Consider the following 19,941-nt stretch of genomic DNA (forward strand, 5'->3'; position numbering starts at 1 on the left):
AGTTGGGGAATGGCTGCAATCACAGCATTGTAAGATGGCGAAAAATGTATCATCAGTGTCATCATACGCACACAAACAAATACACACAAATAACCAACAATGGAAGAAATACCCTGATCCTCTCCTTGAAGTACTATACACAGATTTTATTGAGTAAAAGTATTAAAGTACACATGAAAGACAATTTCTGCATAAAAAATGTCACACTGCGTGGTCAGCAGTTTAATGTGAGACAAAGATATGTTATTTTTCATCTTTTGTTACAAAATCTTATTTTCAAAACGCATTTATTCAAAATGTAAATTCTAATTTATCTCAAGTGACCCCAACTGGTCATTGCTTTCTTGCAAGCAACAGTGTGACAAAGAGGTGGAGACTTATTGTTACGACCGAACGAACTGTATTTATATACCTTTAATATGACGTTAATCTAAATATAAAGTGGAACTTCAAATATCTATTAATGTGAAATAACTGAATGAAGACAAATTCTACAAAGTAGAATAAAATGAAAATATTCATGTCAAGCACAAGTATTCCAAAATTGTACTTTAGCATAGTGTTTCAGCAAATTACTTAGTTGTATCACTCCACATCACTCATATTTTATGTGCCAAAAAGAGATTAATAAGATAACATAACACCAAACAGTGTCAATATACTGTGCAATCTAAGACACTGCCACAGGGGGGCACAGATCTCCTTATGAATCACCTTGTGAAATCGCCAACTAAACATAAAAAGTATAAAGTATAAGGTCATACATGGTGCTGTTCTAGTTTATCATTGTCCGTGCTTTGTTGTCTGTTTGTGTGCTTCACTACAAAAAAAAAAAAAAAAAAAAAAAAACAATTAAAAGAAAAACAACTTCAACTGCATTTGGAGACACTACAAGTGAGTATTAGCTGTCATTGACCGACCGACCACAAGGGGGAGGTAGTATCAAGATAATGCTATATGCGTTCAGGAGGGCCTATGGATAAAGGGGGATGGCAACATAATGCAGATCTGTGTAAGCCTAACCATGCGGACATGGGTAGATCTAGTCCCCTCTCCACCTCCTTACAATCAACCTTAGCTGTTGTAAAGAGGATGTTGCTTGAGAAAGAGGCAGCTGTGCCGACATCACTCCAAAGCCATGTGCACCTGTAGGCCATTAGAAATAGAGCCTTAAGCCTCCAGAGCTGCAATCTAAAGCTGTTTTCTGCCATAAAGCAATAACTAACGCAATAAATTAATTTGTGGTGAATTGCCAACTATTTGCCGTTTGGGGATGGATTTTTTTTTATCACTCTGGTTGTAGTCTTTTATAACTTTACCACCATCTGCACTGCTATACACCGTTAACAGCAAAAGCAATTTTTTCTGACTTATTTATTTGGGGCCTGTTTTCCCAGTTTTATTTTGAGTCTTCTGTTTGCTCAAACTGTTGAACCCTGAAGGCGGACCTGTACTTGTACACAAAAGGGTCAATATCTGCTCAAACCCACAGCTGTAAAGGAGCTTATTCTGAAGAGTCTTGTTTTGATAAACCTCTAGTAAACATGCCTGCATGTAAAAATACTCCACATGCAGATTGTCTTATAACCAAAATGAACTAGCATTATGTTCGATTTTTGTTTTGTTCTATTTGTAATTTTATTGCATTTACATTAGCACCAAAAAGCAAAACATTTGAAAAAACAAAATCTTTTCAGTGATGAAACTGAGAGAGTCAGTCAAAGGAAAACCTGTTTGTCTCTGTCAGCAGGCAGGTGCTTGCAAACAAAACAAGTATTTGTTACTAGCTCCTAAAAAATCCAAGATAATATTCCTAAAGTTTTATTTTTATTTGCATTGGAAACTTTGTTCGAGTGGTGGAAAGATACTAGCCAACCCAACCCCCAACGATGATAACAAATGCTCCATTCAGACAACTTTGCCTGCCGTGAGACATGCAGACATGTATGCAAAGTGTTGTGGTGAACTTTGTGCAATAAAATAACAGAAGAAACGGCTGCGTGTATGAATACATTTTATTTCATGAAATGTATCTGATCAAATTTTGGTCCTTGTTTGCATTCCTGAATTCAAAGACCTGTTTCACTTAAAAGGAAATAAAATGCTCTTTTATCCAAGGGAGTTAATACCTGCTGGCCTTCCGTTGTGGAACAGAGCCTATGTTTTCCCATACACCATTGCAGAACTGCACAGTGAAAACAAGACTAATTCAATCCAAAAAGGAGATTGTGCCTTTAGCTACGACATTATACAAAGAACATTTTTTCATTAAGGTCAGTAAATTCAAAAGATGCCTATCACCCAGTTAGCTGGGCCTTGTTAGTTTCATGTGTACTAAAACAACATGAAGGAAGATATGTTCAAATGTGAGTGGAGTTTTAGCAAGCTAGTAAGAAAGAAGATTTTCGTACCTTGCTCTAATTTTCTGAATGGCTTAGTGTGCATAGTATCTAGTTTTGACTTGTGTTACACTGAACTGAATACACCAAGTTGTAAATTCACAATGCACTCGAACGATTTCAGAGAGGAAAATTTACACAGTGGTTACTGGATGATTATTTCTATTATTTCAAAGCAGGTGATGTGAAATAGCGTCTACCACTTACCAACACCATACGCACCAGAGAGCATATGTAAGACAGCTTGACATAACCAATCTTAATCATTTGAAACAGCCTTATATCTGCCTTATATTTATATTTGGAAATTGATCGACTATTTGAGATATTTTGTGCCTAACAAGTTTACGGTTAATTGCACTTAACCTAAAACCACAACAGCGTAAAGACTTCTTACACACAGCGTAGCTCTAAAGCGTAAAGCAAAGTAGCTTGCCATCACCAGTGTGTGAATGTGTGTGTGAATGGGTGAATGACTGAATGTAGTGTAAAGCGCTTAGGGGTCCTTAGGGATTAAGTAAAGCGCTATACAAATACAGGCCATTTATCATTTACCATTTATCCTGCTTTATCATCTGTATTACTATATATGAGAAATAATTTACACAGTAAGCAAAATGATGCATTAAAGAAAACTTCAAACTCAGGGGCTCATTGGGAAAATGTTTAGTGAGGTGATCAATCAACTGAGAACATTTTTTAAAGACGTTTATACAATCTCTCTTGCAACCACAGGAGAGCCATCACCAGGCCAAGGCCACAAGTCAATAATCACATGACTATTAAATTTCACTATTTCACAACATAAAGTGCATATTTTAAAAAAAAAACAAAAAAACTTTGAAGTATAAAAACAAGCCCTAGAAATAGAAGGTTACAAAGTAAGGACTTCACCTTGATAATGACAGAGGATTTGTCAAAAGATTACCAAAGTGAGTACATGTGTGTTAAGAAAGTGGGAGGGGGTCAGAGGTGTAACGTAAATCTATCTAAACATTTTTGAGCTATTTCACTATATGATAAATGCAAACCTCATGCCAGTGTTGAGAATTCACTGAAAAGAAAGCTAATGATGTGTGATGACAATATATCTAATCCTATAGCTGCTGACATGTTTTGCTCTCGAGCAAAGCTGTCATTGGGTGAACCAATCAGTGAGCAGCGTGACACTGCTGCACATTAGAAAGGAGAGCATATAAGACCCTGTCCACAAGTCAACAGGTATTTTGGTAAATGTAACTTTTTCTATAGGTTTCATCTTTTTGTCAACTTGTAAAATTCGCCTCAGGTTACTAAAAATCAATTTTGAAAAACTTCTAGAAAAAAAAGATTTTGTCTTGCAATGTCAAAGGTGTGCACTTCATTAGGTACACCTCGCTGTTACTGGGTGGAACCCTCTTTTTTGCCTTCAGAACAGCCTCAGTTCTTTTTTGCATCGACTCAACAAGGTGCTGGAAAGATTCCTCAGAGATTTTGGTCCATATTGGCATGACATCATCACACATGGAATGAACTCACTGTCATGCTCAAGAAACCAGTTTGAGATTATTTAACTTTTATGACATGGCACGCTATCCTGTTGGAAGCAGCCATCAAAACGTGGATGCACTGTGGTCATAAAGTGACACACATGGTCAGCAACAATCCTCAGGTAGACTGTGCTGTTTAAATGATGTAAAATAAGGAGCCCAAAGTGTGCCAGGAAAATATCCCACATGCTATAACATCGTCCCAACTAGCCTGAACCACAGATACAAAGTAGGATGGATTTCATGCTTTCACTTTCAAATTCTAACCCTACCATCCAAATGCTGCAGCAGAAATCGTAACTTCTAAGGCCAGGCAACCCTTTTAAAAATTTTCTATTGTCCCATTTTGGTGAGCTAGTGTGAGTTCTAACCTTAGTTAACTCAGTCAGAATTCACCCTAGCTATCATTGGCACCTGGTGTAATCTTTTGCTGCTCTAGCCCATATGCTTCAAAGTTTGACGTGTTCTGCATTCAGAGATGCTCTTTTGCATGCATTGGCTGTAACCAATAGAGCCACTGTTGCCTTCTCACTAGCTTGAAGCAGTCTGGCCATTTCCCTGTGACCTCTGACATCTGACATGGTATTTTCAGAGAACTGCTGCTATTGTTATGAGCGGCAATGGTGCTAAGTAGGAGTTGTTTGGGAAAATCTCAGTAGATCATCAGTTTCTGAAATATTCAGACCAGCCTGTTTGGCACCAACAACTAAGCCACATAGTCATCTAAATCACCTTTCTTCCCCATTCTCATGCTCAGTTAGAGCTTTAGCAGGTCATTTTGACCATGTCTACAAGCCTTAATGTTGTTATAAACCAAGATTTTACCACAGAATGAAGTGTTTTCTAAAGGTAGGCAAGTCCTCACAATGTGGCTGTGTGAGTTTTATGTCCTAACAGATAGTACACACACACACACACACACACACACACACACACACACACACACACACACACACACACACACACACACACACAAACACACACACACACACACACACACACACACACACACACACACACACTTTTGCAGTTAATGTTAAGCAAATCCAACTAACAAATGTGCTTATGTGAAAAGATAACTCTCTCGCCAAGGGGCGAGACAAAACAAAGACACACACTGTTGACTGTGTCAGTGCTTGCTTATTTATTAGGCGATTTTGTGTGCTGCTGACAAACTTCCCACTATATGCTTCATTCTTTAGAGCTACTCAAAACAGTCCAGTGAAACAGTCTCCTCGCTGTCAAAAGTGTCACAGCCGGTACACTTTTACTCACCTTAAGTGCAGAAAAACAAAATAAAACAAACACAGCTGAAAGTTAATGTGCAACAATATGCAGCAAATCAGATGATTCCAAGGATTCTGGTGTACCCTACCTTTCCACAATTCATTTCTTTGAGTTGCTAATGGAATGGTGAATAACACATACGTCATAAACAAAGCACAACCCAATAACACTGTTCATCAACCAAATGCTTGGAGAACCAAACTGACACTTGATTGGATTTACAATGACAAATAAAGATTCTTTTAACAATATGGAAAGACTCAGCGAGACCTTACCAGATCATAAGTCATGAAAGAGATTGAGGGAAATTTAATTGTATAATGTTTTACTTTGCGAGAGTGAGAGAGAATCTGATTTTGATATATTTGGCTGCACGAGTGAGTGTGAGACAATTAGATTAGCAATCTCTTTGGTTTGTTTGATATGTAACATCAGTCTCCTTCGTGAAACTCGACGCCTTGTTGCCGTCTGTGCGGTCTCCATCCTGTGCTCCTCAGGGAAAACAGGTCCAGGAGCAGTTCAGGGTTTCGACAGATCTGCTGCGAGGCATATTTGTCTCTTGGCCGCTGTACATCCTCAAGGCTGGTGTCTCATTTCAAGCTTTTTCACTGAGGGGCCTGCCCTGCGTGTGCTTCCCAGGCTTTTTGTTCAACAGCAGAGCATCACTTCCAGATTAAAGCACCATCACTGTAAGAGATATCGCAACTGATTTATTATGTACAATAGGAGGGGAAAACAAACGGCAACTATATTAAATACACAAACTGTACCTTTAGCCTAACCACCCAAAGACCCACAGACATACAGCAGGCTATATGCTGCATTGATCTCAGTCTCAAATTTATAGCTGTAATGACATAAGCCCTGTTGTTGAGAACTTGCTGTAAGCCAAGAAATCATGCAAACTCATGACTGTGTGGAGGGTTTGCTTTCAGGAATCATATGAGACAGCTCCAGGCTGAGACAGTACGGAGGTCCAAAATGCATTTTTATGATTTTCTTTTATATTTACTCTTACCAAGACAAATTTCATTTGGCCACAACTTGCTCCTAGACTTCTTTGTACAAGACAGTCAATTTAAATAAATATATTTATATTTTTTGGTCATAATGATCATTTGTCTGTTGTAATCTCTTGAGGTCAAAGTTTAAAATATAAACAAAATATGTTCTCGTGCAGACCTTTATTTTGCCAATTTAAACAGTTACTTTTTTGAGCTTTCTAGGTTTTTCAAATGAAATTGTTCTTTCATATTTTGTATTTTATGACAAACTACAGATACACTTTTTATAAACAGTTAGTCCCATGATAATTTAGAGGTCAAATTCAAAAGCATGGGGGGGGGGGGGGGGGGGGGGGGGTGTCTGTGGTCAGAGGAGGGTCTGTCTGTGTGGTGTTTACATTTTCCTGCTGTTCATGCATGGGGTTTTCAATGAGTGCTCTTCAAAGACATGCACAGGTTGATTGGTGATAAGCTTGCTGATGTGACCCTGGTTGGATAGTTCAGGAGATCAATGAATTTAAACCTAAAGTTGTACTGGACAACTCTTTGCTTTGCCTGACAGTGACAGTGCCCAAAGGGTCTTTCAGACTTTCAGAACGCAAAAAGGCCCATGACATCTGCATCATACCCAGCCCCTGTATCTCAAAGGGAAGACTGTTTTTGTATTTTTTTTTTTTAACTAAACCCCCTCCTTAGTTCAATTTTATAGTGTTTCAATTGGAACACTGTGCTTCTTGTTTCCTCTGGGGAGATATGACCTGGATATAACAATGTTTACTCAAAGTAATTGTGGCTTGTTTTCCAGCTCTTGTTTGTGCATAAAACTGTTTTTGTGTGCCATAGTAACTTCAGTCCGTGTCTTTTCTCTGATGGGTCTGCTTGTCTTTGTGGAAATATTCACATGCTTGCGACCAAGCCAATGTAGTAGTCATGTGCTTACTGACTTGTGGGCTTGGCCTGGGGATGACACCCTTCCATTCATGTGATCGGTGACAGTGGGCTATGTGGGTACTCTGTAGAAGCCTCGGGCTTAAATTGGGTTAAACATACTCTTTTCATATGCCAGACTGACAGAAATAAACTCATGGAAGTCATCAAAGTGCATCTGTCTCCCAAACACAACCGTGAGGCTCACTAACAGCGTGCATATTTCTCATGTGCCCGGTTCCCTGTTTTTTGAACTGATCTTATTAGAGGTGGTTTTAATCTCGCAGAGCACTGGCTGCAGTTTCATTGATTCGGCACAGACAACACTTGGAATTATTCTCTGAGTAGCTTTCTGATGCTTTTTTTTGTTTGTGTTTTGTTTTACAAAAAAGCAAACCCTGGCAAAGAACACTTAACAAAAACATATCTCTCAATTCCTGACAGGAGGATTATATTAACTTTCATTACTCGAATCCTGTCCCTCAGAATATCAAGTTAATTATGAAACCAAAACAGCTTGTGCTGCTAGTTATACAAAAAATTTCCATATTAACTCATATCATATCTTTCACATCCTGTCAGGATAATGGTGCTCCCATGAGAGTTTCTGTCAAACTTTTGAGTTACACAATAAAGGCCTGAGAGCCTGACACACTAAAATGTATAAAATACATGCAAATAGTAAAAGTATAAAAAGACAGACAAAGCATCATTTCACAACACATGCAAAATAAAATAAAACTCCAAAATTAGGAAGAGGGCTATCTTCCACTTTATTTTTTAATTAATTAGATTTTTCCTCGTTTACTTTCACTGTTGTCGGGGCAATCGCACAACTTTGGCTGGAAGAAAATGCAGCAGGTTGCACATTCTCTGTTTCAGCTGCTGAATAAATTGCTTTGAGAATTGTTACATTGCTTTTGCAGTCAGTGTTTTGTTGCTCATACCATGTGTAATTTAGAAACAGAACTGTATTTATTAACAAAACAGACCAAGGCACTGCAGCCATCCAAAGCAATCATAATTGTTCAGCTACAGTGGAAATCTCCATGACATTATTCGGACTTTATTTTTTCTTGCTTTTTTTTTTTTTTTTGCTTCAGTCAAGGGTCAGCAGGGGGTTAATATACAAAATGGAATTCATTTATTAATGCTTTCTACAAATCATTTCATTGTGATCTATCATATTACATTTCTCCGAGCTTGAAATGAGATATGAGGGATTTAGAATGATGAATGAAAGAAAAATTAGTTTTTGAATATACTCACAACTTTTAAATATACTAAAATTCCCTATATATATTTTATTTGAACAGAAAATACTTGCAGATATGTAGATGCATAAATCTTTGTATTGTAGGCTGTTTTTTTTTCATAGATCTACCTTGAGACAATATGTACTGGGAATACACTGGTAAATAAGAATACAGAAACCAAAACTATAGATAATTAATTCTTAACAAAAAAAACTCTCACTATACATTTTAAAATGTCCTACAACAATGAAATCCAGTGAAAAGGCCATCAGTTAATTTTACATCCTTGAACTACCATGTAATACGAATCAAAGTATTCTTAAATAAGCACCATAAATAATTTTTCCTATTTTCTTCTCTCCTAGAAACATTCCTTGCATTAACACTTTCTCTATATTTTCAAATAAGTGCCTTAGTAAAGTATTATATATTCTAAATAGTGATTCTGTTCTCTAGAGCCTCATTCAAGTTTAATTTGCGCAAGTGTTATTAAACTGATAATCAAGAAAATCTGAAAAACCACATCCCAGAGCCAGCAAGAACACACTTTTATGAAAATTGATTGTGAGCCTTTGTTGCAACAACTTGCAGTTGTTAGTCACAGATAAACAGCCAAAATGGAAACCTCTGTGGATAATTACTATGGTGATAAAACTTGGATATTACAAGATACGAGCGTGGGATTTTAACATATATCATATGAAAATCAGATGTTGTCATAGATAGATAGATAGATAGATAGATAGATAGATAGATAGATAGATAGATAGATAGATAGATAGATAGATAGATAGATAGATAGATAGATAGATAGATAGATAGATAGATAGATAGATAGATTGATTCTAGTTGTTCAGTCGTGTTGTTCCCCTGAATGTTCCCCTGGATGTGTAGATGAGCTTGAATGCTTGAAGCAAGGATATTTCCAATCAGCTGAGCAGCCTTGGTGATGGAATGGACTATGGAGGAATTACTCCATGTTCCACATCCCGATTATCAACCCTTCCAGACAGACCCTGTTATCGTAATGTAAAAATCAGAACAAAATCTTCAATGTTTCCATGTAAAAACTTTTATTACTTCAAAGGACTGTTCTGAACACATGCTTCAAAACACTTAACACCAATTTAGTGGTATGAGATCATGAGACATAATCCATTAAAATAATGATCATAATCTCTAATAAAGAAAAGAATGTTATCTTTTATAATATTATGTTGGTGAGCAAGACGACAACTTTCTTTTTTTTTGTTTCAAAATGTTAATGTGAAATGAACTGTATTACAACTTCTTGGTTCAGTACATCCAGCGAGTCAACTGTAGCTCTGTGTATGTACAGGTTAGCACAAACTATAAAAAAGCTGGGCACAGCTTTCAACTCTTTTTAACAGCTTACAGGGAAGATGAGAAAATGACCCCACTTGCTTGCCAAACTCAGTAAACATTCCTGGTGACTTAATGGTTTCAAATGCTAGCTTTAAGCCTTTTTTTTATTGAACATTGTATCCATTTTGTAAATATTGCAGATGATTGCATTACCTCTGGGCCTCAGCACTAGAAATGAATGGTCTGCTATGGGTCTTTCTTTGAAGGCAAAAGCCTGTATTTCAAAGCTGGTGTTGCGGTGCAGATATCAGAGCCAAAATTCATGTTTCCATCCTTCTTTGTTGTTTACAAATGCAGATAGATTAAAAAAGCATAAACAAAAAAAACAAAATCGACATCAGAAGACAGTCAATAGATTCACCAGATGGACTCCATCATTTGTTCTCGACAAAAGCTGTTTATCCTGATGAAATCAAAGCCTGCCCAAATGTGTCTGGTCAATTTAACCTGGGCTAGAAGCAGTAACAGCAAATACCAAAAGGCTTTTCTACTACTTTAACATATTTACATGTATATATCTGTCTCCAGACAATTTCCCTCCACACAACTCAGATACAGACTTGACTGGGAAATAAACACCATAATCTGCCGTGGTTGTGTGTGACAGTGCTGCCTGTTTGTGAGTAAGTTCCAGCTCGCTACTACATAAAAGGAGGAAGCTGGTAAGTAAATACACAGCAGCTGTGCCAATCAGCTCTAGCTGGCACTGCTCCCTAAATGATCTTGTCCCACAATTCCACCTGCAGATAAGCAAAAAACCACACCCTACTGCTAAAGGATCCCAGTGGAGTGTTTATACACTGCGAGTTTATCTTTATCTGTTTCAGTATTGTATTTTTGATGCTTAAGTTTGTGTTAGTGATATGCTCAAACTTGCAACTTATGCTACTGATTAAACATCAGAGAGAGGAAAAAGAAGAGAGGATTAAAACAAACAGAGGAGGGGGAATTATCAATTTTATTTATTGTCCTTTGTATTTGAGGCAGATGTGTATGAACCAGTCATGCACTAAGAAACAACACTTCTGCCGGTCAATAGTCCATGAATAAGCCCCGAGTTTATCATTTATTTTTGTCTGTGTTCTGTTGTTCTTGGGTTTCCAGATATAATCAAGTAAACCTAAACTCTGGTCCTGGCTGTGTATTAATAACTATTGTGCTGGATGCACAGACGGACAAATCCTGCATTTCAAAATCCAGGTTGTCGAGTCTGCATTCTCTGGCTGTGTTATTATTGGTATAAGTCAATGAGGCCTGTAAGGAATACTGTAGGAATTTCTGCTAAAGCTGTATCTCACGGGCATTTTTTTTCACCTATCATCTGAAAAGATTTTAAACAAAAGCAAAAGGCCGGGGGAAAAAAATAACAGATTTGCTTCAATGTAATTCAAGGAAACTTGAGTAAAGTATCATACTAACCTTGGTGGAGTACATAATCTGGCCGGCATAAAGCTGTCTTTTTTCTCAAAGTTGGAATAGCAAATTGTATCTAGATCATAAATATGTCTAAAGTCTGGAAACAAATAGCCCACTCTCGCTCACTGGGAAACGTTTTTTTAATGTCTACAAAGTAATACATAAGTGTCAGCTGCACCTCCCCGCACAATATTAAAATATAGCTGTGTCCAACCTGCTACTTCCTCTATTGTGACTCACAGACCTTCACTGCAGTCTGTTAGTATCATGTTGATAGGTTTATGGCCTATAACAAACAGAGCATTATATTTGGAAACGATTGCAACAAGTTCATGTGATACATATAAAATTGAAGGAAGGGCAAAGTTGACAATTCCCACCGTGGGGTACTAGAAGTGATAACTGCTCATTTTTCATTCTGTGGTCTTTTAAAAAGCAACAGTCCTGGGAAACATGAGCTGTCTACAAAGGTAATTGCAAGAAAAATAAAACTAATGTTTTAACAGTATTTAATTTGTTGGATATTCTGTGCAAAGGAATAGCAACATCCTAAAAAAGTGCTCCCTATTATTCTTCCCTATCTTTGTTTTGTTACTATCTTGTAATTGTTAGTTTTGACTGCTGTCACAGTTTTACAACACTACATAGGTTGACGCTGATAAACACTGAAAGTTTAATAGTCGCTTATTTGTTCCAGGTTTTTACAGAAAAGATCCTGAAATGCTTCTAAAAACAAATTTCCAAGAATGGTTTCTGGTTCAGATGGTGGCCAAGATTCCATCACATCTTGAGGTAAAATCATTCAAAGTCATGGCCAGTATTGTCTCTTGTTTTTTACTCCCAAGCACACTCCTGTCATCCTACTTAGTCTCCCGATGTCAATTTCTTAGTTTTTTTCAAACATTGTGTGGACAAAATGTTTAATTTCCAGTGCTTTTGTTTTTCTTCTGTGTTTGTGTATGTGTGTCAGTGTTTTTCTCTGAATGCCAAAGCGTCCTTATGTTAGCCAGGATGTGCCTGTTCTATAACAAAACACTTCCCTGTTTATTTCTGCCCTAAAGTCAAATCATATGACCACTTTGACAACCCAAGTGCCCGCAAACTGACCTTCTGGTCAGCCCAAATGCCCTGTTGTTTGCCAGTGTGCCAGTCTGTGGGAATCTGGGAAAAAAACAAATCTATTTCAATACTTAATCCTGAACACCACGCAAATGATGCTTTTCTTTTGTTTTGCTTCTGCCTCCAAAGGAGATTTGACATAGCAGTTTTTAAAGTATTAACTTCACGACTCTGTTTATACACTGTACTAAACATGGATGTAGCAAGGTGGGATGTCACACATTAGAGTTATGGCTTTCAAGGGGCAGTTTGCTTTCTCATTTCTAGACCAGTAAATTTTAAATAGGGAGTTGAGGGTGTCGGTTGCTTCACGTTGCTTGTCAAATAGAAATGTCAACTCGTTACACCCAGTGACTGCAGAAACAAATCCTTTATAAAGTCGTCTATTACACCCACCATCCACGTTCAGCCTGACACTGCTTTCATTCTAACCAGTAACCACTTAGGAGAAGATTACATTTTCATAGCCACTTTCCCCACCTCTGACAGTTCATAAATAAAACTGCTTGCAGGTCAGGGGCTTCAGTGAAGACTGCTGCAAGACAAGGAACTACACAAAATCTCTGTGTGCAACTTTTATTTCAATGTTATTTTTATAGGACCAAATGTCCTCAGTATTCTTCATATTATAAGTTTCAAGTTTCAAGTTGATTTATTTATATAGCACTTTTAAAAACAACAGTTGTTGACCAAAGTACTGAACAATAAAATAGTGGTAAGGTAAAGATCTTACAATAATACAGAGATAGCCCCAACAATGAGCACCTATGAGCATGCACTTGGTGACTGTGGGAGAGAAAAACTCCCTTTTAACAGGTAGAAACCTCTAGCAGAACCAGGCTCAGGGAGGAGCAGCCATCTACCGTGGAGGAAGGGGACATGCTAAAATAAATTACAATGCTCCTGTTCATAAAAAAATATAACTTGCTAGATAAAAATAAAATAACTGATTAAATAAATACTTCTTGATAAAGACTAATAAATCTGTCACTTCATTACCCACTTTGATCTCACAAAACTTATGTGAGGGTAATCTATCAATATTCTTGTTTTTCTACTGGGTTCAGACCTGACACTACAACTTTTAAAGTGAAACACAGAGACTTCTTCATCCTCTCTACATTAATTTTGCCTTTCTGTACAAACCTAAAAGGGTTTTTCGTTATATTACCCGCATTCTGTACTGGGCTGTGGACATTTGTATGGGAACCAAGAAACACTGCAAAGGTTGGTTAAGCTCTGCAAGCTCTTCTGATACTGTGTGTGTTTGCAGCTTTATACATGACGCAAAGTGATGCATATTTCAGTTACGTTTAAAGCATTTTATGATTCAAGAGAAACATATTTAATGTTTCATATAGCTTCTAAAACACATGGGAAATATTTGTTTGGCCATTGATTACCGTCATCCATTTAAAGTGAGCTCAGTTCGCAATCTTTTTCGAGAAAAACGTTGAAAGTTCACTAGTCTAAAAGACATAGAACTCTCTTTTAGACTAGTGAGCTTTTAACGTTTTTCTCTTGTTCAAACAACTAGCAAATTATGGGTCTTTACCTTACAACATAAAGGGCCTTGAGGGAACTGTTGTTGCGATTTGGTGCTAAATAAATTGAATTTCATGTGGATTGAAGTGAACATCCATAGTTAGTGCTACAGTACAGCTAGCCTGGGGGCTAAAGCCAGCTGAAGCTGCTCCACTAACCCATCAGCTCTCATCCACGAGGGCTGCAGATAGCATGGCCGGTGGCATGGCAACATATTTGTACTGGTAGCTGCTGTTGTATATTAATAAAATAAGAATAATATGTTTTACTGGCTAGCGTTTCTGGTGATAGCTTGCAAGGGCAGCATTATTGTAATGTCTGGTCAGCATGTCCTATGCATTCATAACACTAACAGCAGGTTGCTTTTCATCACCTAAAACATATGAATTAAGTAAACAGAGCATTTGTTTTAAGTGTTTAGGAGAATTCTGTCAAGCCTCCCCCTGTGAAGCTAAAGGTATTATCACCATAGACTTTACATAAGAGCCAGACATCAAACATTTATTTTATGACAGCTCAACGTTACAGTTGACCATTATCAGCTTAGGCTGAAACCATGATTTTCTTGTCCTGCCGTCATGTCTGGGTCAATGACTCCAAACAAGATGGAGGACCTGGCTCCACTGTACACAATTAAAACTAAGGTTTCCCACTTAAGTGATGCCATCTTGCTCTTTTGGAGATAGTGTGAACAGTAGTGATACGGGAAGGAGTTGCTGTATCAAACACATACCCATTTGACTCAACCACTGCAACCTAACCTGGCTGCTTCTACTGTTAGTGCATTAACTAATTTAGCAGTTACCAAAGGCATAAAATGTGTTCGTACCTTTTGGTTAGCAATTATACCCACCTGTGCACCTGTGCTCTTTTTATTCAGTCAACATGTTTAAATGCATATTTAGTTTTATTATGGTCATTTTAGACAATGAAATAGCGTCAACCAAATATTCCACAGAGGACAGTAAATATCAGAATTATCTGGATAGTATGCCTTGCCTTGTCAGATTTTAGCATTAGACTACATCATGAATCAAATCATTTTGAAGTTTAAAACATTTTTACAGGCATTATATGCTCACAAAACACTCTACAGCCTAGTAATGTGGAAACAGAAAAATTTAATAAAACATGACCTTTAAAAATGCACGAGTAGAAGGTTTCATTTATCCAGCAAATAGGACCTGAAACCTGCATTACCATAAATAGTTATATTCACCCATGGGGAACAGTATGGGAATAAGGGAGACTGCTGGGCTCAACCTGGGAGAAACCTCTTTCCTTCTTTCATTACTTCCTGCGCCAGATGTCCTGTTGATCCACTGAGGCAGAAGACATATCAGAAACATCAGGAGGACCAATGCATATCCCAGGGATCAAACAGGACTTACAATCTTCACCAGCAGTTCCCTCAGATGAAAATCATCTTCTTCAGACCCCCACTGTAGGCTGATACCAAAGACTGGCCAAAGTTCAGTATTATAAACAGTGTGATGAAACCTTTGTTTTGTACAGTGTTAAAAGCGCTGCACATCATCCTAAGATAAAGTGCAAAAGCTCTGCGCAGTTTTTGAAGCATAAAGATGTAGAAAATTATGTTTAAAAGATATATGCATACATATATAAATGCCAAACTGACTTACGGTTTATATTCTTGAATGTAAAAAGCAGCATGCCAGCAAGATAAGCAGGATAAAATATGTGATGATGCCAATTACATGGATATTCAGTCTATACTAACTTGTCTTTAACACACTTCTTCAGTAAACCAGCTGCAGGTTTCTCTGACTACACACAATGTGGTAGTTGAGCTTTTGTACTTGTTGGACCAGTTGTTAATTTGCACCAGGTCTTCTCTTTCTTATTTCAATTGCTCCCTTTAGTAGTCATCACAACGACCCCAATCCATTTTGGCAATCTTCCTGATGATCCGCATGTTTAATTTGTAAATGATTTTATGCCGTATGCCCATTTATCTCGGCTCGAAACTGGCACTAGGCGTACACTGGCTTATGCCTCCCTGTGGCTTGGTGATTAATTCACTCTGAATATTAAGAAAAAGGTTTGAAAATCTTTCCTTTAGCCTGCTGCTAAGCACACATTTTTCACTCTACAGACAAAATTTTATCAGCAAATTGAAGCAAAATGTATCTTCTTTCAAAGGATCTCTTTGTCAAACCCAGCAGACTTGAACTGTTTTCTCTGTAGGCTTCAGAATGAGAGGAGTGTCATCTAACTAGCTAATTGATACCAATTATATTTTATCAATGACCTTAGAAGAAAAGCATAAACTACCTCACTCCTATCATCACATCTCACATGTTTAACACTAGAAACAGAAAATACACAGATGTGTAAACTTCTTCTGTTTTGTTTTGTTTTTAAGGTTGGTGGACACTAGCACACGTTTTCAGTCTCTCTAACCGTCTGTGTCAGTGTGACTGTAACTTTGAGCATGCAGTATGGTTAACAAAAACACAAGTATTTTTAGTGCTCAGGTCTTTCTGCAGTTTAAAAGCAAATGATCACCTTTAAGTACTTAGTGGCTCCTTGCTGTGGTGGATAAGATATTCACCTTACATTCAAAAGGTCCCATGTCCAATTCCATAGTAGGTAGTGTTCTCTTGAACTCCTTTTCCCTCTAATATTTCCAAGCATCAATAAAGGAATTGCTAATTTCTTAGAAATACAATTTTGATTACTGGGACAGGCTGGGAGCACTTACTAACTATGCTGATGTCAGTCAATGGTAACTACCAGTGCGGTGTGTGTTTGTTTGGTATCCTGATGCGAACAGGAATTCCCAGGAAATAAATTGTTTCATCAGCCTTGTACTGACGTTGAAGTCAGTTTGTCTCTCTGAGAAAACTCATTTTATATTGTCAATTAAATCCCCACCCATTACAGTTATTAAAATAAAAGTAATTGTGTAGCATACTTAGAAAACAGGTAGCCTAATACATGAACATAAAAAGAAAATAGCACCAACAAGTACTTACCCACTGGTGCTCTTTTATACAGAAGTTTTTCAGCTTTTGGTTTCTCTTTTGTTTAAAAGATTTTACTTTGTGCAGTCCTTTTTGTTCTGCTCATTCTAAAACATGTCTGAGCAAATTACAGCACCTCCACCTGGGTATGAATTTGTCTTTTTTCAGCTTTCTGTACTTCCAGGACAGTGTATCTCATTACAAGGCCGATGAAACATTTCATGGAACTAAATATGTCCTCTGTCATACAAATATTTCCTGTTGTATAACCATATTCAGCTTTGTGTTAATCACAAGATATAGGGTGCTATCATCCAACAACCAATATGTGGCAGCAGATTCAACACTGCATTTATGGCTATGGAGGAATTACTATTAGAACCCCTAAAAAAATAATTTGATGTGATTTTAATTGTTCTATTTTCCCAGAAGATTTGGGGATTTGGGGTTGTGACTCTATGCAAGTCACTTATTAAGACTCACTCTTTGCTAAATTACAGGTCTTTGACAAGCTTTGACAACTCAGAACTGGAAAAAAAAGTTTTCCAGCATTCCTTCTTGTTTCAAAACTGAAACAATCTGTTACTGCTGTTTGATTTTTGATGTTCAACAGAAACCATGAGAACTTTTTCTATCTTTCGCATGCACACATACACATTCACATACCAATTAGCACGACCCTTGAAGACCTAAGGCATGAATCAAGGGGCCACTAAACAAAGGCTTTTATTGTGAAAGAGCTGTATCTCTCTCTTTCTCTTTCTCTCTTTGTCTCTCTTGCTCTCTCTCCTTTTCTTTCTCTCTATCTTGTTACTGGAAACATTTCAGGAGACGCACAAGCATTTTCAAAAACACACATACATTGTACTCAGTGTACATCTGTTTTCTCTTAGCAGGAAATAAATTTTGTTGTTCTGCAGCTTCATGAAAGTGTTTCACATTTTTTTTATAATCTCACAGTTCCAGGAAGAAAAAGGAGAGTAAATTATAGGCATAAGCAATATATATGTCACATCACCTAATGTCAACTCATCAGCTGAGTTTTTTTCGACACTAAAACACAGTAATTCCAGGTCACAGAGTAAGAGATTAGAAATACGCAAATGACAGAAAGTTGGCATCTCCCAGTGCTGGTTGTAGTGAAGACACACCTGGCCTGAAGCACAGATGTTGTACATCAAACATAATTGTGAAAGAGACTTTAGGACTTGGGAGCATTTCTGTAAAAGCACAGGCAGCAGTTGATAGCTGCTGATAAGAAAATAACTAGAGAAACGAGGTGGACCAGTTACCCAAACGTACATCTTAATCTGCTCTTTCATTTGACAGGCTCTGGTTCTTGCACGACATATTTGATCTCTGCGAGATCAGCCTATTTTAGTTTAGTGCTTCAACATATCTTGGTGCAGCTCATGCATGGAGATGAAAAACTAAACGGAAAAAGTGCTTGTGATGAAAGATACATGCTTTGCATGCTATTTCCATTTGATACATTTTCATTTTTTTTTTCAGTTTTATATATGTTGCAATTTAAATTTTCTTGAACTAGAACTTGAATTACTACTAGTATTTAAAGTACTAGTTGTACTAGTACATATTGTCTGCCCATTTTGTACACTATTCTTATAAACAAGAAACAAAGAGCTTTTGTTCTGGTATCAGATTCTTTGGTACTGAGCTGATGGCTCCTAAGGGGTTGTTGACTAAATCACATGCACAAGTTCTTACAAGCCTCAGTATCCTGACCAAAACCCCTCTCCCATCATAATCTTTTCATCTGTGTATTTCCACAAGTTTAAATGTGCCTGCATACATCTTTATTTCACTAGTCACTCTCAGTGAAGTGTTGGAAGCAATTATGGTTTGGTTCAAAACTGTGTCCTTGGCCCAGGGTGATCGGGAGTCCAAAATATTAATCAGCATGAAAACAAGTGTCAGGTTCCTACTTCCTTCCCCATCCCAGTGTTTTCTCCTGCTCTTCTGTACCGTGTTCATCACAGGAAATGTTTAGGGGAGAGAGACAGTAAAAACCTTGTTCTGGAAGTTTAGAGGGGATATTGATGCCTCCTGGGCATGAAAAAGTCAAAACATTCTAATATTACAATCATGGTTTTGTGGGTGGAAATTGTGTTCTGGCTACAGAAGAAAAACAAAGGTTTGTTCATAGACTCTTTGAGAGCATGTTCCATTTTCTATATTTATGACATATTGGGCAACAACTTTTTGTTTTTTTATATTCTTTTTTTTTTTGCAAATATATTAAAAAGCTTGTTGTTTGTGTGTTTCATTGCATTGACTTAACTCATTAATCTCAATTCTTTGCTGCATCAGTAGTATTAGCACTGTGACTCTCAGAAGAATCTTTAATTTATTATCTTCAATACCCAAGCTGCGATACAGTCTAGTTATTTCCTCGACCACAAGGGGAATGAATGACAAGTAATTTTCAATTAAACACACAAAGAATACAGTGGGTTTGACAACAAGTTGTCGTGTTTCACATGCTAATGAGACAATTTGGGGTTTTTATTTTTCATAATCCTAACACGTATACAAAATGGAAAAATTGCTGTGTGGTAACTGAATGATCTTTCACAGGAGCTAATGTTTCGAGCAAGTTAAATTAGAGATTTGGTTTCAATGTGTTAGCCATTTGAGCCTTAGAGCGAGGTCTGTGATACTCTTTTTTAAAGAATCGATTGGAGAGGCTTTTAAATGTGAGAAGATTCAGGATGAAATTTGTTTCTTTTTTATGTTGTTAAAATATTTATATGACAAATATGTTTTTTCAGACACGTAGAGCTTGTTTGAAACTGTGTGATAGTTGCTGCACTGTACACAGATGAAAAACAGGAGCACTTGTGCATGTTGAGTTCTTCTTATCAGTTAAAATAATGTGCCGCAGCAGAGTATTTGCAGGTTTTATTTGCCTGTCATTTTGACATGCGGTGATTTTGTGGTTCAAGCATATACTCTATAAGTAAACACGCAACTGCATCAAATACATATTTACAGATGTCCTTCACCACTATGAACACATCCTGGTTTAGTTATAAATACATTCTACACACCAACATTGTTTAAAT

Source organism: Pelmatolapia mariae, linkage group LG23, assembly GCF_036321145.2.
Source record: "Pelmatolapia mariae isolate MD_Pm_ZW linkage group LG23, Pm_UMD_F_2, whole genome shotgun sequence".
Classification (NCBI taxonomy): Eukaryota; Metazoa; Chordata; class Actinopteri; order Cichliformes; family Cichlidae; genus Pelmatolapia; species Pelmatolapia mariae.